This window comes from Mauremys reevesii, linkage group 21 (assembly GCF_016161935.1).
Source record: "Mauremys reevesii isolate NIE-2019 linkage group 21, ASM1616193v1, whole genome shotgun sequence".
Taxonomy (NCBI): Eukaryota; Metazoa; Chordata; order Testudines; family Geoemydidae; genus Mauremys; species Mauremys reevesii.
This window is the reverse complement of record NC_052643.1, coordinates 15,442,640-15,466,923: the sequence shown is the minus strand read 5'-3', so window position 1 is coordinate 15,466,923 and position 24,284 is coordinate 15,442,640. Positions and strand designations below refer to the sequence as shown.

The window sequence follows — 24,284 nt, the reverse complement described above, 5'->3', positions numbered from 1 at the left end:
ATTAGATAATGTAAATGCTATAAAAATGCTAATGGTTTAGTTATTACTGACTCTTAATAAATGGAGCAGTGTCAAACTTTCATTATGAAATCAGCTAGCGCCGGAAACTTACCCAAGCTGGGGATCTGTAACTCATCTTGCAGTTTGTCATCCTGTCGCACACACCTCTGCCTTTTTACCATTTTGCCTGGACTCGTGCTTTAAAACTTATTTGCTTTTAGCCAAGCTCCACTGTGAATGTTTAGGGTTAATTTGAACTCAGGACTCAGGGATGGAAAGACTCGGTGTGGATTACAACCAAAAAGGTGGTTTGCATGAATCTCTGACGACTAAATCTACCATGTTTCAGGGTAATTGGAGATTAAGCCCTGAACTGAAGTCTCAGATACAAACACCCATGCTCACTCGGGGAAAGTTTGCATTTTGATCCAAATGTCATACCTGGGTGTTTATACGGGGATAAGCTAAAACCCTGGATCCAAACCCCTCTACAGGCTGCGGAAGTTCAGATCTGGACTTTGCTGCTCAGAGATATTTGTCATTGTAGGCTTGTTTATAGTATTATTAATAAGCAGCACTAGGCTGCTGTCACTGATATTGTTTTCCAGTAGGAAATTTTCAGTGAAAGTGAAATTTTCCATGGACATTTTCAAGTTTTTGCCTAAAACTCAAAAATCAAAATTTTAGGCCTAAAACAAAGTTTTTGTTTGAAATACTTTGTTTTTGCCAAAATATTTTGACCAACCTCCCCAAAATTTTCCATGGAACACAGGCATGTTTAATGGAAATTTCAAATTTTCTGTCGAAAAAGTTTAAACAGAAAATGTCAACCATCCCTACTCATTGACTTTTCTGCTGTTGAAAGTGTTAGCGGATTTAGTTTGTCTCTAACATTACAAACAGTTCTAGGGACTCCGCAAAGGGGCATAAAGAAAAAAAAGTCATATCAAAATCTGACCTAACTAACAGTGTCAATGTCTCTTCACATTAGACTCTGGACATCACTGAAAAGTATTTTTTACTTATGTTTAATAAAATGCCCTGATAGTTTATGACAGAGCATGGAAAATGGTACTGTGATAAAGGAGTTAACATTTCCTACCATGGAGATTTTCTTGCTCTTAAAAACTACTGGGAAAGCATCCATCCCCAATTAGGAAAATATTCAAGACCAACATTTTGGCTCAATGAACTGAGAGGATAGTTTTTCATCTGGTTGGATTCTGGTGTCACTGGTCAGTGTGTAGATCTTGGGAGACTTGTGGGAGAGTTTGCCCCGCCCTGAGACCCTGTTTGTGCTGGAAGGAAAGAAGCAGGCAGTCAGGCCACAGAAACAGATGATGCAGACATGTCTCCTGGAGTCGTACATGGCTCCATAGGCCCCACTTTGAAGGCAGGCTGCAGCTGATCAGCAATATCATATTATGGCCCAGTCTGAACTACAAAGGGAAGGGGGAAGTGAGGAACTGGTAGGTGCAAACAACTTAGGCAGAAAGACATTTTTTACTCTGAGAGAAAGAAGGCTGGAGACGTTTTGGGCACCATATATTTTGCAGCATTTTTTTTTTAGGTTTCCAAAATGTATTTTATAGGCTGCCAGAGCTTTGCAAGCTCCCCAGCTACCTACTAAAACTTGCCTATACTAGGAAGCAATTAGGAACAGGACTGATCTCATTAAATATGAGGTAAGTGGGAAGCTGCACCAGTGACCTTCACACAGCTCAGTCCTGGCCTTTGCCTGAGACTGCAAAGGGAAGGTTAACAGGCAGAGGCCTTATGGACACTCCCAGCTACTCAATTCTCAGCGCTCTTGGTGGGCGACTTCTGGCCTATAGCAACTAGGCGCTAGGATGCCAGCAACCAACTAAGGTTAAAAATTGCAAAGGGCGCATAAAATAAATAAGCCAGTCTCTTTAATTTTGTGTCTTATTCTATTCTGAGATCATAGAACACCAGAGATGGAAAAGACCTTTTAGACTATACATGTGAAATTCAGCAAAGCTTGGAAGGACAGATCCTCAGCTGGTGTAAAATGGTACAGCTCCACTGAGGTCAATTTAACTATTTTGATTTACACCAGCTGAGAATTTGCCTGGATTTGTTCTTAGTAGCAGGAGACACATTTCCTTTCTCCCCCCTTAGACAAGCTATATATTTATGTTTATTGTCCGAGACAGATATATTTACACCGCATAATTACCCAGCAAGATGGGGGCTAGAAGGACTACTTCACCTGATATAGTTACCTATAAAACTAATTTGCAACTAGGGCCTAGATGAAAATAAATAAATAAAAGGAAGCATAAGCCATAAACAAAAAGCTTTAAATTTCAAAACAAACCAAAACCAGGCAGACCTAAGAAGATGAATGTCCATGTAACCTCTCTCTCTGCCTAGACTCATTGAAAACAATGCATCTAAACAACCACTTCCTGATTCCAAATTAAAGAGGCATACCACACACACTTCTTCCTAATTGTCCCTCTATGAAACCCCTAAATATCTGCTGATGTTATCATAAATCCTTCCTGTGAGCTAGCATTCCCCAGCTCCTTCCATCTCGCGCTTCCCCCACAAAAATGACAGACTGGTTCTAATCTCCCACCTGCATAAATCTCCTACAGACAACCACAAATATTCCAGCTATGCTGATTTATAGATGCATGAGCAAGACTAAGCCAGAAGATATATCCTGCATGCACAGTGATTGATGGCTTGCTGCAAATCTTTCCATTTAAAACATTGTCACTTGTGCAGTCCCAGGGAGCAAAAAGAGAAAGGGAAGAAAAGAAAATCCACAATAAACAATGCAACTTATAGGAGCTATGGAAAACCCTGGCATTTGTATAACCGAATTTCTTCCAAATTCCCCTGCTCATGATCCCCTTTTTATCTGAAGCAACCTTAGCTGGGAGAGGAGATGTGAGAACAGCTGCAAGCGTCTTTCCCATCCCACTTTATCATTTTCTGGTTCTGATCAACTGTAGCATAGTCTTGATTTACGGCCAAAAAAGTTGTATTTTTTACCCAATACATTGGGGTGATGCCCCCCATCTCTATGCCTATTGGCTGAACCAGATTAATACATGGATTATCTACTCATTTTTAATACCAGCAGGCAAACATAAATAGGCCCCAGTTCTCCTTCCATTGATCTCAATGCAATAATCCCCTTGAATTCATTGGGCTGAGCCCCAGGGCCGCTGAGCATGTGTAGCTCCCATTGACTTTGGGGGAAGTGCACATTCTCATCACTTCAGGATCTGGCCCAATGGTGTCAGGATAAAGACAGGGGTGGTTTGTGCAAAGGGAGGGAGACCTGAGAGCGTCCGGTCCAGGCTCTTCGTGCTGCGTAAGGGACCAGCTGAGGCAGGAGTTTGAATACATTCAGCTGCTCTGAGCCAGACTGCTCCAAGATTTGTTTCCCTTTAGCGTTTCACACAAGGATATCAGCAGCTTTTCAGCAGGGGCAAATTATGCTATTGTGGCAACACATTATTCCTCTTCTGCGGAACACTGAGAGCTGGAGCCTCAAACAGTTGGGCTGAGACCTGAAGTCACAGAGCAAATTAAGGGAGTTTCTGCATTCTTGGCTCCAATGATACCATTTTCCTTGCACTGTTCCCCCCCCCCCCCCAATCTTCTCGTTCCCCAGAGTAGGTAACATTTTCTCTCCTAGTCCCAGGAAAGCAGCAGAGTTTTCCCTGCTGCCACAGAGCCCCCTACCGGTAAGGTCTGACTTAACAGCCCCCGGGCTTCCTGCACTAATGGAACTAATTGCCTACCCAGAGAGGTCTCTTCCATAGGCAGCCTCCCCTGCAGGGTCTCTAAGCGTTCAAGTCTGGAATTTTATTGGCTTGCCCAGAAACCCAGGATTTCCCCATTGTTAGGCACAAATCATCCTCACTGGAGTGGTGACACCAGGATTCCAACTGAAGGAAGAAGCAAGATGGATTAGTAATAAGGATGGTTTATTGAGTCCCTGGCGCAGTCCAGAACATGGAGTGACACAGGCTTATCTGCAATGAGACAGTCACCTTAAGGCTTCCTGTGCAGCGCAGTCTGTTAGGTAGAGCGCTGAACAGTGATTCAGGAGTCCTATTCCTGGGTTGGCTCTGGCAAGTCCCCTCCCCTCTTTATACCTCAGTCTTTCTGTATCAGTAACATAGGGAAAATGATACCTGCAGTCCTTAGTAAAGCACTTAGTAGAAAAGTGCTATATAAGAGCTAATCATTTATTAATTATTATTATTATTTTATTAGTATTGCTTATTTTATTATTTATTAGGAGAGGACTGGGAGTCAGGAATCCTGGGTCCCTTTCCCAGCCAATGACTTAAACCTTTGTCTCAGTTTCCCATCTGTATAGTGAATATACTGATGCTTACCTGCCTCACACAGACATTATGAGGCTTAATTAATGCATCCTGGGATTTAATCCGGAGATCCTGAGATGAAAGTTACTACAGAGGTCCAAAATTGGATTATTATTATTTTCACACGTTAGGAAAGTCAAATCTTCATTCTTTTTCTTGAACTTTCACTTGCCCTGTTACCAGTAAGGTGCTGGTATCAATTTGTAGCCATTCCGATGATTGGTAACTGCAGCTGTAGGAACTAATGGGAAATCTTCATCTGAGATAGGAATAAAAGACAATCTAAAGTGACACACGTCCTGACAGGGCCATAAGACATTATTACACAGTTGTGGCTGGATTTTCTGTTAGACATCACCTGGAATTAGACTCTCAAAAGGAGGTGTGCAAAGATTCCACCGGTCTCCTTCGTCATCCTCTTTCAGTACTGAAATAGAGCTTATGTTAAACAGAGACCCATCTGAGAAGCATGGTATTAAAATCAAACATGGAGGAAGAGGAGGATGAAGAGTGGGTAGCTCTGGGGACAGGCAATAGGATGTAGAGACCAGTGCTCTTAGGCTAGCAGGATGTTCATCATGCCACCGCCTGCTTTCCCCAGTCCAGCTAGATCTCAGTGAGCACAATTCTCCAGTTCCAGGTCAGAGTGGCCGCAAGTGACCTCCCAGACACCAAGATACTAAGACCAGTATTGTCTCACTGGAGGGCCCAAAGTTAGGCACCTAAATAAAACTGGTCTGATTTTTCTATGCTGCAGAGTACGTGCAGTCCCACTGAAGTTAGTGGCAGATGCGGCCGCCTAGGAATTTTGAAAAATCAGACCACTGTTTAGGTTCCTAATCATGGCTCTCCATGCCCAGTTCTAGGCCCCAATTTTGACAAATCTGTTCTTAATATCTCAACATGTGCCAGGTCACTTACTGTCATTCCAGAGGGTTGTGCCTTCTGTAGAGGTCTAGCTAGCTTGACTCTTCTAATACAGAAAACCGAAGACACAGTCTCAGAGAACCAAAAGTTGTAATTAACATTATTCTCTGTCAAGTAGCTGCTGCCAGGAAAAAATGAACAGAACTTTGGCTTAAGTACTCCAGGCATCAAAAAACAGCTCCAAAGAGGTCTGTGTAAAAAGCTGTATGGTAGCAACTGAAAGGAAAAAATAGTGAGGTGCTGGCCAAACCATGAAACATCAAGGAAACGGAAAGGAAGAAAAAAGAAACCAATGTTCTCTTGCTTTTTATTATTGTTATTCTTCTTCTTTTTGGATACAAGGACAATGACATCAAATCATTTTACATAATAGTGCTAAAGCCCTGAGCTGGTGCGTGAACAGCAGCTCTGTGTTTTAGGATGATAGAATATAGCTCTTACTAGTGAGACCAGAAGATTATCTGTAGAGTATAAATAGCTGCTGTAGTGAGGGTTCGGGGCACAGGTGATTAGATCCACATGAGAGACAGAACATCAGCCCTAAAAAATGTTAGCGCAAAGTTTTCAAATGAACTGCCCAAAGGAATGGATTGAGGTGTCCTAAGTAATCCTAATCCATGAAGACCAATAGTTCTTAACCTTTCTATAGCACAGCCTTCTTTTCCATACTGCGCCCCCACAAACCTCACTTCCTATCTATCAGGATCTAGCTAGGGCCCCTATCTCATTTAGTAATATGGGAAGGGAAGGGTGGTTCAGACCCCCTTGGAGGCTGAAAACCCACAGGTTGAAAACTCATGGTGTGGGTGATTCAAGCTGGGCTTCTGAAAACAGTGAGGTGCCCCAATTTAAGAGGTGACGTGAAAATGTCAGCCTAAGATTTCACAAAAAGCCAAAATAATTCCCTGGCCCTTAGTAGAGAATCTGATCAATATGTTTTTAAAATAACATCTTTGGAGAGCATGGATGCTCTTCATTTTTTAAAAATTTCAAGTGGTCTAATCAAACCAGAAAAATCAATTGGAAATAAAGATGTTTATTGCTTGATAGGAATGTGTTGAATTGTTATTGGTCTTATCAATGAACATCTTAATTTACTCGTTCTACTATAGCTTTACATTCCAATGTCTGTAATTTACCATATGCCTCACACAGCCTTAACTCTGCAGAGTGTTCAGGGATATAACTGGTCTGAACGACACTATGCAGAGTAAAGACTTGATCCTGCACACCTAACTCAGGTAAAACTCCCACTGACTTCAGCAGGAATTTTGCCTGAGCAAGGACTCCAGGACTCAGACCTGTTGTTATACTATGCTGAGTGGAACTGCAGAAACAGAGTCCGGTTTAAGGAGGGACCTAATTCAGTGTAACTCTAGAGGGCCAAGGAATATACGCAGACGCCAAATGGACAGCTCATATTATTATTATTTGTATTGTGGTAGTGCACAGGAACGTTTATCATAGACCATTGTGCTAGGCGCTATACAAACACATAACAAAAAGACAGTTCCTGCCCAGAGAGCCTCAGCATGTAACACTGGCCACTCAGCATTCTGCACAAAGATCTCTTTCTTACAGCTCTGTCTGCCGGACACATCAATCATTACTGAGGAAACAGTGGTATCAGTGTTTTCTGGTTTAAAATCAATTAGTCTTTTATTAAAGGAGATTTTCTCTTCAAACCGAGGGCTTTATGAAAGCAAGAGCCAGCACAAAGTTTGCCCCAAACTCAACCCAAATTTAAAGCTATTTCAGAGGTTTTGTGAAGTTTGGGGTAATTTGAAAATGAGTAAATGAATAAATGTATTCATTCTGAAGCTCCCCGGGCTCAGCTGTATCTGTCGGTGAACAAATCTGAATGTGTCTCCTTGAGACCCGAAGAAGAGCTCTGTGGAACGCTTGTCTCTCTCACTAACAGAAGTTGTCCAATAAAAGATATTACCTCCCCCACCTTGTCTCTTTAATATCCTGGGACCGACACAGCTACAACACTGCATAGTGAAAATACCATAAGACAAAGCAGTTCTGGTGTATCTGTCTCATCTGGAATCAGGAGATGCTGAAGATCTCATGGGGTTTGTATGACTTCCAGGCCAAAGAGATTTGGAGAAAGCCAAATTAGGTCAGATTACTCAGACCTTCCAGGGATTTTTCTATCAATGATCAAAATGCATGTGAACAATCTACATTTTTTAAATACTAATTCAGTCCTTTGCGGCCTACCTGCCATAAGCAGAATTGCATGCCCTAAGCCAAGGAGTGTCTGATGGAGCACTCCCGCCCCTGCTGGGTGTTGCCATCTGAACCTGCCTTGTATTTCGATGCAGGATCAGTGGCAATAAAAATAAGGAGAGAAAACAGAAATGATGAGATATGAGCAGAATTACTGACCATAGGTAAACTGACATAGCTCCATTCAAGTCAATGGGCCGGAACTTAGTGTAAGCTGTCATAACTCCGTAGATGTTGATGGACCAGATACCCAGCTGGTATAAAGTCACTGGTACCAATAGAGGTACACTGATTTGCATGAGCTGAGGATCTTAGAGTCCAAATGCTTAGGTGCACAGTGATGGGAGTTTTAGAAAAATAAAGAGTAAATTAGATAAGGAGAGAGGGATAAAGGGAATTTTCTGCAAGCGCAATGTTTTCCAGATGGTGTCAGTGGATCTTTAAGATATCGCCTTCCTGGAGTGACGTATCTTAGCTAAGACAGTAGGTTGTTGTATGGGTGGCTGTTCTGATTTTAGTCTAGCAAGCATCTGAGCTTGCACTAACTGAATTTATGTTGCATCCAGTATGCCAATGCTCAGCCACAAGGAAGTAGCCAGTCTCTCTACCATGCTGGGTGACAGAGTGATAAAACAAATGGAGGTCCGCGGAGTTAGCAGTTCACAGGCTTGACCTACTTCAAAGAAGAAAAAAAACCTCAGGAAAAGGCATTGGCAGGTTCATGCTGTGAGGAAATTGTTGCTGCTCCAACCCACATCTCCTGATTGTAGGTCACTGCTGGGAGGTCACCTGTACAGACACACTGGAGAATTCAAAGCTACAGAATTGACCTATTTTATGTCTGACCTTGAAATTAGCAGCTGGGGTGGTTGCTAGCATAGTATCTGGTCACTGATTGCAATAGATCTTTGTGGACTTAGCACAGTCCCATGCAGGATTTGCCTACATGGTGCGTCTATACCAGAGGCTCATATCAGTGCAGCCACTATTGCAAAAAACCACAAGGTAGACCGGGCCTCAGGGTCAGCGTCACACTCTCAGTTACACCAGTGTAAATCCAGAGTAAGTCCTTACACCAGAGTAACTCAGATCAGAATCTGGCCCTCCGGTCACAAGAAGCTTGTGAAATTCAACAGCTGGCCGAATAGCTGCCTGAAAGGGTTTGGAGTCGATGTTCTGAATTAAAAATCAAACTTACCAACAATTCAGGCTGGAACTGCCTTACCAACCTCTAACCACCTCTGCTCCTGCAACATATGTGAGTCCAGATTTTCAAGGGTTCAGCACCCACAATTGGGGCCAAATTTTCCAAAGAGCTCAGTTCCCATTTAGGCGCCTAAATAAGGGCTGGACTTTCTAAAGGGCCCAGGGCCCTGTGCCTCTCATTGTGACTCACTGTGACCAATGGGCTGTAAGCACTTCTGAAAATCTGACCCCTAAAATGCAGAGAGGCCCTTTCAATAGGAATGGTTTATTTTAGGATTAGGAGAATAGCAGAAGCTTCCATAAGAGGAGCACATGTGTCCTCAGCAAACTGTCCATCCTTAGTGCTAAGCTTACGCTGTTGGTGTGGTGAGAAGCAGGTACACACTGCCTGACTCCTTGGCATGCTTTTCCTTACACTACTTGCCACTGCTTCTCCTCTTAGCATCTGTATGTCTTTGTTGTTGCATTTAAAACCAGCACATGAGGTATAATATTGTACTTTGAGAGGAAGGAAGAAAATATATTTCAACCAGAATGAGAGAGGAGCCATTGCAAACACAGGGAGAAAAGGTTCATGCAAGGGAACAGCACGTTATCTTGCACAGATGAGAAAACACAGGTGATGTGAGCCAAGGCTATTGTGGAATCTGGGGTTATCCTCCTACGCTGCCCCCAGTGGCACTGCTGGTATGCTTCAGGTGCACATGCCACATCCCCCATGAGAGCCAGAAATGCAAGTATCAGCTACATGCACACCTGCTTGCTCTTCTCACTGCGAGTTCCAGAACTGATGTTGGAATGGGCAGAATTCAAAGCTGATTGTTCCTTTGAATAAGAGGGTGGGATGCTTCTGATCCAGGGGAAGCAAGGCACAGAGGCTAACGAACCCCCTTGATAAACGATCTGTCAGCATAAAAGACAAGAGAATGTCCTTTTTTCCCTGATATTTCCCTGCTTCTCTGAAGAATAATGGCTTGAGGGAGCAGATTTCAATAGGTATCATTAGTAAGAATGCTGTGGCCTACCTCCAGGACAAGCTGATCACTGTGGATGGGCGAACTGCTCTGGATCCTGTAAGGAATGACCTGACTTGATCTAAGAATACTGGCAGTTAGAACCTATTTCTGAACAAGAGCAATGGGTTCAGCTCCCTCAGATTCCTCATGTGGGTATTTGAACGACTGTGCGCTTGTGATAATGTTCACAGAGCCCAAACGCTTCATACATTTTACCACTGAATGATATTTGTGTGGGAATTCATGACAGCAGTTCATTAGGCACTTTCCAGTCACCCAGTCAGGGAGCAGAAATGAGACATTTCTAACAGTGAATTTCAGAGCTGGTGCAAAAAGGAGAGAAAATGTTCAGTAATTTTTTGTCTTTACTTCCAAAATTAAAAATGTAACTGAAATTTGAAAAATTGTGACCATCTTTAAAACTATTTGCACAAAGCAAAGTGGCCAGAAATTATAGGCTGAGAGCATTTGGTGAATACTTCTGCCAAAATCTGGATTGGGGGCTAAATTCAGAACAAATAGCTCCATCAGCTCTAGAAGTGGATAAATTAGTCACAGACAACTAGGAAGGCCTGTGTTAGGTTTCATTTTTGGCTTGGCTAAGTATGATGCACCGGGTTAGCAGATGCGCTACAGAGATAAAGCATTACGGAAAACACAAGATTTTGGGCTATTTGATGAGACACCTTCTGTTAAAAATTTAACAAAACAACAGGGTTGGATCCTGCAGTTGCTTTATGCATGGAGCTCCCATTAGCTCCAGTGGAGTGGCTGCCGGATCTGCAATTTGTTGTTATGCATAAATAAAAGGACAGAGCCCTGCAATTTTTTGAAGGAGGCCACATACGGGTGCCCGTTGAGGGTGGCATTGTGCTAGGTCCTAGGCAGGATGGGAGCCACCACCACCATTTATGGCTTTTCTGAGTAGGAACAGCCTCTGGCTTGAGCCAGCACATGCTGCTAAGTGCTGCATACCATATGCACAACCAGGCGGTGCGGCTAGCAGCAGATCACGCCCCCTTGGGGAAGATGGTACATGAGCCAGCGCACTGCATAGTCCTTTAGAAGCATCCAGGCTTGTAACAGGGCAGCAGACGACAGGATTGTTCTCCTAGTGTTTAGTTAAGTACCACCTTGTTCAGTCGACTCTTACAATGATTCTACATCCACTTGAGGGTTTATGCCATGTGGGTTTTTATTAACTATTTCATTATTTCAACATTTTCTACAGTACATTGAGAGGTAGCATGGACCAGTGCTTGGCACACAAGCCTGGGAGACAGGATTCCTGGATTTGATTTGTGGTTTTGCTGCCGACTAGCTCTTGTAACGTTAGAAAAGTTATGTATCCTGTGCCTCAGTTCCCATTGCTAAAACTGGTTTAGAATCTCCCTACTGACTGGGTGGATGGGGATGGTGAAGGATAATTAATGTTTGTAAAGTGCTTGGAGATCCTTGGATGGAAGGCACTAGAGAAGAGCAAACAATTACTCATTTGGGGTCTGATCCAAAGTCCACTGAACTCATTGGAAAGACTCCCCCTGATCTCACTGGACTTTGAATCAGGGCCATGGTTGCAACAGATATTGAGGTTTCTCAGTACAGTGCTTGGGAAGCTTGCCTAGCCAATGCACGTGCTGTTCCTCTGTGTATACTGAGGTCTTGTTCAATCTCCAAGACTGTGAGCATGGCAGCAGCACTAATCTGTACTTAGATCAACTCCTGGGCCCATGTGACATGGCAGCAAGAAGAGTGTTGGACCTTTATTTGTCAGGTATGCTAGCAACGCACCATTCCAGCCAATGCTGAGGACACTGGGAATGGAGTCTGATAGTGGAGAGGATCTCCCATTGCCCTGTAGACAGCTGGTGCAGAGCTGCTGGCAGTGGGGCAGCAAAGTCATACTAATGAGCTCTCCATCACCTGCAGGATTCTCATCCTTCCAACCAGCTTGCCCCGGAGCTAGAGATGTTACTGCAGGGCTACAGCAATCCCTGCCTGGCTCTATTGAGATGGGCAGTAACAGGATTGGGAATGGGATCTCTGTGAGTTTCGGGGGGACGGAGGCATGTTGCTGATGCTCTGTGCATGGGGGTAGGCCTGCCCTTTTCCTTACAGCTCAGATTAAGAACAGTTGGCCAGTGGCAGCTCGCTGCGTGGCTAAGATAATGAGTCTCACTCACAATGCAAGGCAAATAGACGGGTTCTGAAGAAAGAATGAAGAGATCTGAAGTTGAGATACCCATATTAAAAAGTTGGGCCAAGTGATTTACTGAAGTGAATATACTGTCCAGTAATTCCTTCTGTCCTTATCTTTTCTGGTGTGTAATACCCTGTGACTAATATCAAGCCTCCTACTTCTTCAACCTAGTCATTTCAGCTGATATTTTAAAGTGTACCACACTGTGCACTGACATGCCTCCACCCTCCACAGACTTTCCTGTTCTACAGAGAGAGAGAATGACTCATGCCCCGCTCCTACCACTCAGGCCTGTTTGGCAAATTCAAGGGAAAGTTTTAAAGGTGATCTTTTTTTTAGTTGGGAATGCCTGGGTTGGGGGCTTTTTTCTAAAAAAAATATGTTTGTTCTGTGACTAATTATATCTAATTTCCCAATCCCTGGGATGCTGAGACATTTCAATAATCTACAAACCTTTCTGACCCATTCAAAGCTTTCCCTTATTCAACTGCACTTCAGAAACCATGGGAGCTACCCATTGATATAGGCATATGCAGGGCTGGAAAGGCACAAAGTGGAAATGTGGAATGAGGTTATTTAGTGTTTAGTATTTGATGGCTGTCACAGAGAGAGATGAGTGAAGGGAAGAAGTGGAATAGGGAAGACGCAGAGCTGTGAGACATTTCTTACCTGATTCCAATGCTAACCTACTTCAAAATACTGTGGAAAGTGAAATGCAGCAGGGTCCATCCGTTTCTGTTCTAATGCCAGGTGTGTTCATTTCAGATTTAAATGCAAAGACATCTGTCCCAAGCTGTGGGTACCTCAACTGTTTAGGCACACAATTCATGCAAGCCGTCGAAGAGCAACCAATCCCAGCCAACACAATACGCAGACCTTAGTGTCAACAAAGCCTTCACAAAACATCCCCACCTCAACTCCCAAGCACTGCCCAGATAGACAGGTTTTGCAGTATGCCCTAAAGATCAACAGATTTGGCTATTTTGGAGTGAATTCAGAAGTCCCTCATGGAGGAATGGCCTGCCAGCAGCTTCCCCTTGTGGCTTCATCTGGAGCACAGCTGAGCAGAACTGCAGTGGGATCACCCAGGGAGGAAGTTGGGTCATTCAAGTAGACAGATCTCAGACTGTTTATAGTTTTAAAGGTCAAAAATTACACCTTAAATTCCACCTGAAAGCCAACAGGCAGCCTGGGCAGATCCTGGAGCCTGGGGGCCAGGTGTCCATGGGGAGAAACAGCCAAACTACTGAATGAAGAAAGAATGTTTCTTCTAACACTGGCTGAGTTCTTGGTTTCTGAGTTGTTGGCCTCGTTCCTTTACTACCTAGTCTCAGTATGGCCTGCTAGCGAATCAGAAGGCTAGAAGGACAGCACCAAAAGAGTCTGGAAAAACCCATCAGGTGAGCATGCTGCATTATTTTATTAAGCCACCGCCCCAGGGAAGAGCGTGATGAAAGTCAATAGAGAAATCGCCAGGAAAACAAATCACTACTTGAATGTGCTATTTTTTGCCTGGGCTCTTTCCTTCCAGGTCAGATCTCAATCTCAGGCACACACCACAGAGAAACAGCCTATTGACAATGGCAGCTTGCAGGTTGGTGCTTCATACCTTCCCCAGGAGGCTAAGCACACTGAGCCGGCCCAGCTGGCTTTGCCCAGCCTGCCTAGAGGTGCTTAATGCTGGCTTTGTGGATTCCAGTGATTTTCTAGGTGCCTACAAGTTAATTGTTGCAATGCTGAGTGTCCTTAGCACCTATGTCCCTTTGTGGCTCCAGGCCTTACTACCTACAGGGAACCATAGCCCCAGTTGTCTGCGTCTTGCAGCCCAAAACATAGAAGATGAACTGAGCCCTTGGGACCACTCAGACACACTGAAGAATCAACCCTTCACGTTAGGCCCCTGCCAATTGGAGCCACCAAATGCAGGCTGGAGGGTATCAGCAGAATTAGTATTACTGTGCGGCTTGTGGGGGTTGAAGATTTCTACCCTGACTCTGCAGACCTTGAATGAAGTTCTCACATGATGACTGTAGTTCCTTCACCATTTCTGGGAGTAAGAGGAGTTATTCCATTTGCTGCGTCCATTTCCAAACACCCTTTTCTGCACTGAGCACAAACTTCTCCAAATGCTTCCCCCACAGTCAGGGCTGGCTCCAGGATTTTTGCCGCCCCAAGTGGCGGGGGAAAAAAAAAAAAAGGAAGCCGCAATCGTGATTGGTGGCAGCTCCACTGCGCCACTTTCTTCTTCGGCAGCAATTCGGCGGCAGGTCCTTCCCTCCGAGAGGGACCGAGGGACCCGCCGCCAAATTGCCCCTGAAGAGCCCGATGTGCCGCTCGTTCCCTTTGGCCGCCCCAAGCACCTGCTTGCTGAGCTGGTGCCTGGAGCCGGCTCTGCCCACAGTCAAAGAAGCTGATGAAAAAGCTACCTTGGATTCAATTCACTTCATAGTCCTGCGCCCTTGGTCGGGGCAGTTTCCCCTTCCTGTGACTGGCACTAGGCTCTTAAACGTGTGGTGTGGCTCACTGCAGTTTGCACTTCCTGAGCTGCTGAGCAGCCTTGACAGTCTGAGCCTGGAAGTCTACACAGAAATGAAACAGCCCTGCAGTCCTCCGAGGCCTGCGAGCCCGGGCCAGCCCTGAGTTTTATTTTTTTACGTAGACGTACCCCAAGGGGTCTGGTCTTTCTAGGTGAGGTTCTGAACTGACATGTCTGTGACTCACGCAGTGCTTGCCAAGTCATTAGCCCCTGCATATCTCTCTGCCTCTTGTCTTTTAAGAGATCTCCAGCCCGATAATGACTTCTAAAGAACAGAAAAGGAAGAGAGAAACCGTCCCTCTCAACCCCAAACTGTCCTCTCCCCCTTGCACAGGCTGAACCTTTTGTCCAAGCTGGGATGGGGGGTTTTATCACTTAGAAATTACAGGTTCGATCGCAGAGACTAGTCTGATGGCTGGCTGGGTAATTTGTCTCTCGGCTCAGGAAGAAATGATGGAAGTCAATTTGACAGCTGCGAGGCTCCCCGAGGATTCCAGACCCGGAGTGCACAGAGCAGTGACAGACATGGCAGCGTACTGAATACAGATGAAGCTCTGACTGGGAATAGTGCTTAGGCAATGCTGATCGCACATGTTTGGCTGGAGGATTAGCCTCATCATTGTTAATTATCAGTGGTATTATTTTTATTATTCAGGGGTAAAAGGAGCCAGCAGCTCCTCTTCGTCTTGTAGAATGTTAAAGGGACCCAAATGTTAATTTCATTCCACCTCATCAAAGGGAAGGGGGCTGCAGAGTATTAAGCGGGGGGAGGGGGGTCTTTGCTATGGGGCAAGAAGGGCAGTTGCCCCTCCCAGGCCTTGGTTTGCCACCCCACAGATTTTTCATAGCTCTATGTGCCCCACTTTTTGCTCCGCACCTGACTTTGTAGGACAGTGGTAGGCAACCTGCAGCCTGTCAGGGTAATCCGCTGGTGGGCCGCAAGACAGCTTGTTTACATCGCCTGTCCGCAGGCATGGCAGCCGGCAGCTCCCAGTTGCCGCAGTTTGCCATTCCCAGCCAATGGGACCTGTGGGAAGCAGCAGCAAGCACGTCCCTGTGGCCCACACCGCTTCCCGCAGCTCCCATTGGCTGGGAACGGTGGGAGCAGCGGGCGGCCATGCAAATGAAACCAACTGTCTCGGGGCTCACCAGTGGATTACCCTGATGGGCCACAGATTGCCCACAACTGCTCTATATGCTGAGACAACCTTGCTGCCTCCATCTCCCCTGAATTTTTCTGACATGACACCCCTGGTATTAAGGAGAGGAGCCCGCACTATTATAGCCAGTGAGAGTTTTGCCATTGACAGGATTGGGGCAGAGGTGATGGAAGAATTTAGTTCATTTCTGGGCCTGATTTGCCACTGTCTTGCACCTTGTGTCATCCTTCGCTCCTGTGCAAAGTGAGTGTGAAAACGCTGCCAAGTCCCCTCACATACCAGCGATAACCACTCTGCACGGCTGTAAATGACTAGACAAAGTGTAAGACAAGGAAGATCAGAACCTCAAGTGGGATTTAAGGGCCAAAATGTGCTGTTAGTTCCACCAGTGTAAATCCAGAGTGACAACATTCACATTAATTGGATTTACACCAGAGCAGAATTTGTCCCTAACTATCAGACCACAAGTGATTAGCTTTAAATAATTAAGTAGAATTCTTGACATTTGGGTCTTTGGCTGAGCAGAAGCTGGGAGCTGAATGCTCCCGTCTGTTGCTAACTGATACAATAATAGAACATAAACCCCAAACATAAAGTGTCCAATCCTGCGTTCTTTGCTTATGCCAAACTCTTAGGCTTCTTTGAAGAGCCTTACTCATGACTGAAATCTAAATCAATTGACTAAATATCAATTAGCATGAAATTAATTCAGTATTTAACAATTTTATGGCAATGCCACTGAGTTTAATGTTTAGATTCATAGATATTCCTGTTTGCCAGTTTAACAGGACCTGCTTAGACAGCAAATTTACTCTTGAAAATAGAAGATTCTCAAGGAAAAATTAAGTCCAGTGGTAATACTATCAGTTCAGTCATAAGTAGAAGCACAGTTGTTTGAATAAAACTATGGTAACTCTACAGATACTAACATGCAATCCTGCTTTATTAAATGAAACCTCTAGTGAATCTGTTATCACCATAGTAACACTGTAGTATTATTGTCAGGAAACATGTTGAATTGTAGTTTGATATTTGCATCTGGTTAGCATCTGCACAGCTACTTACTCACTTTACTACAATTATAGTCCAAGCAGAGCAAGGCTTAAGAGAAAGTATATCTTTAAGGCCAGACTCTAATCTCAGGTGTAATATATTTCAGATGCAGTGATAGCCTATGAGATGCACCCACGTCTGGAATTAGAATTTTGATCTTGGTATAGTTGTTAGAGATTAGTTTGATTTGTATGTCTCCTAGGAAGCAAACACACTCACCCCATGCTGGTAAATTGCAGAGTCATGTGATTAATTGCACCCTCCAATCCAGCTTTGCTCAGACTACTTCTAACAGTCCAAAATGCTGAGGAGTTTCCAACAGCCATTTGTTTATTAGTCATTTTTTTAAACCACCTGCTACAACATTTTTTCTGTTGTCCGCACAAAGTGTGACACTTGAGTCACAAAATTAGACTGACCTAGATACAAACTTAGGAACTATTTAGACCTAGACCAATGACAAATTTAAGGTCCCAAACCCATAACCAATCAGGGTGAGAAGCGAGAGTGCATCACAGCACTAGAGAGAGAGATTCCTGGATTTCTAAAGATATAAGATTTTGCTTTTAGACCTGAAAAATCATGACATAGTGGCCCTTTAAATTACAATATTATTCCCTATGAATAAACTATTTTTGGTTTTTTTAGATGTTTCTAAAAATATCATAGTTATAATTTACTCTCCCACTGCAGCCTTCTGATAATAAAGCATCTGGGTTTACAGGCAAAAAGATATGGAAACAGAACCTGTAAACATTTTTCCAGCTCCCTAAAACATTTCTAAAATATTTTACCCTTGCAAAGGCCCATTTGTGTCAGGGTCTGTCCAACTCTATCATTCTATGTAAATGACAAAATGTTTCTTTTTCCTTGGTTATAGGCAGCCAAGGAAATTCCAACATCTCCCTTTGGGAGCTGGTCCTGGCTGGCACAACCTCTCCAAGCCAAGTCTCCTTCAAAAGTAGTTTGGGGCAGCAAGGCAGAGTTAGTAGCATCTGTGTGTACTTCTCCCCTCTGGTGAATGCAGTTTTAGGGGCCATGCCTTTAACCACATTTCTGCATTGCCAACCCCAAGCACTCAAAAATCATGGGATTGGGTTACAAATGGAGATTTTTTTTTAATTACACATTTTGGTTTCTTTCTATTTCTCTTCTATTTTTTGAGCAGTTAAGGCTAGATATACAAAGGGATGTGGATGCCTAACTGCCACTTTAGGTGCCTGAGTCCAAAATGCAAAATCAACCCCCCTGCTTAGCTGCCACCTAATCCTGTAGGCATTTGAATTCCCTAGTCGCCTACATTTCTGCCGGTGGGCATGTGCATGACCGCATAAATCCTGATGCCCAGCGTCCAGCTCATCCTTAAGCCCCAGTGGGATTCACTAGGCCAGGGGTCAGCAACCTTTGGCACGCGGCTCGCCAGGGTAAGCACCCTGGCGCGCTGGGCTGGTTTGTTTACCTGCCGCGTCCACAGGTTTGGCTGATCGCAGCTCCCACTGGCTGCGGTTCACCGTCCCAGGCCAATGGGGGCGGCGAGAAGCGGTGGCCAGCACATCCCTCAGCCTGCGCCGCTTCCCGCTACCCCCATTGCCCCAGAGCCAGTGGGAGCTGCGATCGGCCGAACCTGTGGACGCGGCAGGTAAACAAACTGGCCCGGCCCACCAGGGTGCTTACTCTGGCGTAGGGTGACTAGATGAGAGGAAGAAAATATTGGGACATATGGGGGGGTGTTACTGGTGGAGAAAAAAAGAAAAAGAAGACAAGTGCTGCCATCTGAGCAAAAAAAAAAAAAAAGTACCGCGAAATATTGGGACCAAAGATTGGTCGGGATGCCTAAATATCGGGATGGTCACCCTACTCTGGCGAGCTGCGTGCCAAAGGTTGCCGACCCCTTCACTAGGCATTCTCCCACTAGAATCAGGGCTAGAAATTTCCTTTTTCTTTTAATATGAAAGCTGAGTTTGTTGTGTCTTCCCATGACTCCAGGAGCTGGAGCTTTCAGAGAAACAGCAAATATGAAGCTTGTGATAAAATCGCAAGAATTGGCAACACTGCAGTGTTGAGAAGTACACACTGAGGCAGTCCTTATCCACAGGAATAAACCCATTAAAGTCAATGGGATTACTCAAGTGGGTAAGGGTTGCAGGATGGGGCCTGAAATATTTACTGAGTCACATAAGTACCATGAAAAAGGGCACCATAACCTATGCTCATGAATGTATACCTAATATTATACATTCTCCAGACATGCCAGCTCTATACCTCCATTACTGGATTTTATACCATGGAAAAAGGGAATGAAAAGCAGAAGTGAGAGTGGCAGCTTGGGTCACTAACCACAGTGATAATTTGCTGCTTTATAAGCCACCAGAAAAACAAAACAGACGTTTCTTCATCTGCAGGGTCTAAGAGGTCTGCCCCTCACCCAATTGGTTCATGTTTGAAAATATTTACATCTAATATTGCTGGCTGCCAGTCTGTTACCACCTCCTGGTCTCTCCCAGCCTCCTGTGGGCCCTCTCTGCAGGGAGACAGTCTGTCTGAGACAGAAAAACCCAGACAAGAAACCAGCAATCTCATGACCATTTTTGCAATCAGAGCAGACGGGCTGTCATCTTTCCCCTTAATAAACTCAAACTCTGATGGGTGAAAGGCTTAATTACATAATGGTTGAATAATAGGGCTAGATGAACAGGAGGAAAACCCCAATACATATCCCCCAGGCAAAATATATAAATAAATCTTGTTCAAAGACCAGTAATGCAAACAATGGGAGTGGATGGGAGCTCTTTCCTCTCTCAGCACAGAAATCTGTTGTCTGTTATGTTGCAGCATTTACTGTATGTTATTGTGCAATAGCGTTTATCATTTTTAGCACTTACATAAACATGTAAATAACATTAGAGAGAGGAAGTGTGTGGGCTGAGGAGACTATCAACATATTCTGAAGAATTTAGAAGTCTATTATAACCTGTTTGGTGAAATTATTTCTACATGGATCACAAACCTGTCACTTGTAATGTCTTCAGGAAAGATGTACAAATTGAGCTAAATTGAGTACACAAAGCTAATTCACAGTTACCCTTGCAAGCTTGTAGTGTAGATGCAGAGCAGATTAGAGGGAGTGCTTGAACTAAAATAAGAGCTGGCTTGAAACTCAAATCTGAAAGCAAACCAGAGGATTGAGTGATTGATTGATTGATTGATGTCAAGTATCAGAGGGGTAGCCGTGTTAGTCTGGATCTGCAAAAGCAGCAAAGAGTCCTGTGGCACCTTATAGACTAACAGACGTATTGGAGCATAAGCTTTCGTGGGTGAACACCCACTTCATCGGATGCATGCATGTGGGTATTCACCCACGAAAGCTCATGCTCCAATACGTCTGTTAGTCTATAAGGTGCCACAGGACTCTTGATTGATTGATGTAGACATGACCAAAAGTGCTTTGTTGAAAAGGAATGGATTTAAGCACATGCTTAAGTGCTTTGCTAAATCAGGGCCTTAAAAAAGTTTGGTCAATTGTTGGTTGAATGTTGATGGAGTTCTTGGTTCAGGTTAGAGCACGAAGTAAAAAGACCAACATATCACAAAGTGGGTGAGGTAATATCTTTTATTGGACCAATAATTGGACCAATTATTGTGTTGGTGGAGAGAGAGCTCGTCAGGTCTGGGAAATGCGATCCGTGTGTCATAACTAAATACAAGGTGGAACGGACTACTTAGCATGAGTAGTTAACACATATTTCAAAGGACCATTCGAGGTGAAGTGGCCCATTTCCAACAGTCATAGTTGGAAAGGAGAGAAAAAATTGGCTGGAGGGGCAGGGAGAGGTGGGGGTTAAATGGGTTATAGGTTGTTGTAATAAGTTGTAAGACCAGGGTCTCTATTCAGTCCACGATTTTTGGTATCTAGCAAAGTTATGAATTTAAGCTCCCAGGTTCCTCATTTGAAAGTGTTCTGCAGGTTTCCTTTGAGGATGAGGATTGTTTGATGATACTATGGCTAGGTCTACACTGGGGGGAGGGGGGTCGACCTAAGATATGCAACTTCGCGTAGCTGAAGTCGGCATATCTTATGTCGGTTTACCTGACCATGAGGACGGCAGCGAGTCGACTGCTGCCGCTCCCCCGTCAACTCCGCTTCCACCTCTTGCCGTTGTGGAGTTCCAGAGTCAACGGCAGAGCGATCGGGGATTGATTTTATCGTGTCTAACTAGACATGATAAATCGATCTCCGATAGATCGATCACGACCTGCCGATCTGGGGGGGTAGTGTAGATGTACCCTGTGAGTTCCAGTGTGGGGTAATAGGTGACCACTAGAGGTGAGCTGAGGACATTTCCCAGACCTGAAGAAGAGCTCTGTGTAAGCTCAAAAGCTCATATCTCCCACCAACAGAAACTAGTCCAATAAAAGATATTGCCTCCCGCACCTTGTATTTCTAATATACTAGGACCAACACAGCTACAACAACACTGCACACAAAATGTCACATGGAGCAGTATGGTCAGGGAGATGGCTCAGGGAATCAGGAAAGCTAGGTTCTGTCCCTGGCTGTGCCACTGATCTGCTTTGTGACCTTGGGTAAGTCCCTTCTGCTCTTGGTGCCCCAGTTTTCCCATCTGTATAATGGCAATATTGTTACTGATCCAGCTTTGTTATTTGTGATGAGGGCTCGCCCCTATGGTTATGGCCAGGAATAACTTCATATATGTAAATAGTAAAGTTAAGCATGTGCAATTGCAGGATTGGACCCCAAAGGATAAGTATTACAATTGTCATAGCAGTAATTCTTACCACATCCAGCACCAGAAATCACTGGATATCTCCTGGGGCAACCTGTTCATAGGAGGCCCACGCTCAGAGAGGCTCAGAGGTGCTTATTAAAGAATCACAAACTAGAGATGGGGAAGACTTCTTAAATCATTCTGTTCATCTACTGTTGTCCCTTCACAAGCTAGTGCAGGGAAGTGCCCTATTGTTCAATTTCTACTACTGTGTTTTGGTTCCCCCCTCTTGCCCCAGTATATTTTTAAGTGGCCCAAGTAAGGGGGCATCTTTTGGAGCAGTCCTACAGCCCTGAACCAGACCTGGGGAGTGGAGATAGAAAACTTGGATCCAAACATCCCCTGATTTTGGGGTATTTGGATCTGAGACTTCTGGTCAGATCGGAATAGAGATCAATACCAATCACAAAAGTCAGATCCAGAACTGGAAACTAACAAGGTCCAGGAGGTGTTTGGAGCTGTGATTTCACTTCAGGCCATGTCTGACTAAGGAGAAATGTTTTTCCTGAGGTAAACAGTGGCTTTAATTCCTCTGACATTAATGGGCTGAGCTGTCACAACTCCCTTCCCTTCCTTAGAAGTCTGGAAAAATGTGTTCACTTTTCCTCTTTCCTTTCTCACTGCTAATGACCATCTGCGCAACAATTTGGGCCTTTTCCAGTGTCTTCTACCACCTGTGGTTCAATGGAGTTTATAGATGACGACATGACAGAGGAACACTTGAATCCATGAAATGTACAGCTGTGAAGCTTTTTGATCTTTCCAAACTGTGTCAATTTACATGTTGTGTTTTAAAGTGTTTTCTCCAAATGCACATAGCTTTATACAAAGCAAGAGCATGGAACTGCAGCAGCTATAGCAAGCTCAGATGTGTCTTATAGAGTCATAGATGTTGAGCCCACAATAGACAACCATAATCATCCAGTATGACCCCCCTGCATGACCCAGCCCAGACAATTTCACCCAGTAATTCTAGCTGGGGAGGGAATTCTTTTTTCCATACTGGGTAAGTGAATATCATTGAGCTCAATAACATACTTTGTAGCAGCGGTCATCGAGCCCTGTGTAGTCTCATCTGTTTTCATTGCTGGACACTGTTTTTGGGTAGTGTGGATGTTGCTAGATTTTTTAATTTATATTTATTTTTTCAGTGTCTAAAATGAATCTACTGACACACTCTGGCAAGGACACAAACGTTATCCAATCACAGCTAGACAAATTATAAAACACACTGCAAGGGCCCAACAAATGAAAGCTCAGGGGTAGGGTTTTCAAAATGGCCTAAGTGACCTAGAAAGTCAATGGGACTTGTATTCCACTTGGAGGCACAAGTCCTATTGCCTTTCCAGGTCACATAGCCTGTTTGAAAATCCCCACCCTAAGAGAATAAAGCCAACATTTTGAACCAAAGTGGCCCTGCAAACCAACTGAGAGCCCATGCAATGTAGGGAACACAGGTCCTGCAGTAACCAAACCTAAGCAAGAGCCACCGAGGGGTAACGTTCATTACAGATGAGACATTAAAGGCAAGAACTCTGCCTCGCATCTAAATCAGGGGGACAGTGTAGTAGAGCATGGAGCGAGAAATGAAGACGAGAAGATAAAACAACCCCCTGAGAGAGAGTAAGTTCAAAGCCTGGATCCTTCCATTTGGTTCATGCTTGTGATTTTTGCTACCAGGCTTCCTTCAGTACAGGGCCCCAAGCTGCCTCCCGCTGTTGCGGTGGAGAAGCTAAGAGGCAGCAGAGCTGTGAGTTGGAGAAGGGTGGGCAATGCAAAAGAACTAGGGCCTGAGTCTCCTCTCTCTTACACTGCTACGAGCCAGGAGCAGCTTTGCTGAAGTCAGCAGAGTTACAGAGCTGTACAACTGATGCAAGAAAAGAATCAGGTTTTCGGTTTTCATGCTGTGCTTGGGCAGGAAGCTACAGTCACCTTGGGCAGCTCTGCTTTGCCTGCCCGAGGACCAAAGCCCTGTGGTTACCGAATGCCTGCAGGCAAGTAAGGCACCTCACACAGGCTTGTTTTCCAGAGAGTCTCCTGCAACCGTCCTCTTGTGAACCCCTGGCCGGGCCAGCTGTGGCATGAGGCCATAGTGCTGAGATTGACCACTCACTGCCGCTCTCACAATTTCCTCCTGTGCTTTATTCCTTGCCATGTTCTCCACTCCTCCAGAGGTTAGCTCGCTTTCCAGGAGTAGCTGCTGCTTCCAGCAGGCAGCTTCATAAGCACCTGTGAGGAAACTTAATTGGAGCCAATTACCTGTTCAAGTTTTTGAGGCCTGAAGAGCCACAAGCAATTACCTAGTTAGGAGACTGACCTTGGGGTCTCTTCTTCCTTTCAGGAAAATGAGCTAAGTCTTTTCCTAAAGGAAATCTTTTAAAGAGACAGACCATTTAATAGAGCTCCTTAAAGGTGAGTGGCAAACATGCCATTGAATTAAAGGTGCTCTTCAAAGGGCTTAATAAGGGGGAGGGTTGGGACATACTCCTTCTCCTCTCCCCTACGCCCTCCCCCCATCTTTTTCATGTATTTGAAAGGCGTGAACGTTGTTTTAAAACAAGGCTTTTCAGCTTGGTTTCAATGCTTTTAGAAATTTGGGTTTCATCTATGCTGTTTGCCTTGCAAGACTCTACTGATGATTAGGAATGTAGCAGAGTTGTGACACTTCAATTACATGGATTTACAGGCTGAATAGTCCCACCAATCAGGGAGCAGAGGGGCAATTGACACAGTGGTACTGTGACAGGCAGCTGCCCCTCACTGGCTGGCAAAGGATTAATAAAAGCAA

At 44.5% G+C, this 24,284-nt stretch overlaps 1 protein-coding gene across 2 annotated transcripts in view; it reads right to left on the bottom strand.

The window, feature by feature from the left end:
- The window catches only part of MORN1 (MORN repeat containing 1), a 317,167-nt gene that overhangs the window by 52,216 nt on the left and 240,667 nt on the right, over positions 1 to 24,284 (bottom strand). The gene's annotated exons all lie outside the window — the stretch shown is intronic.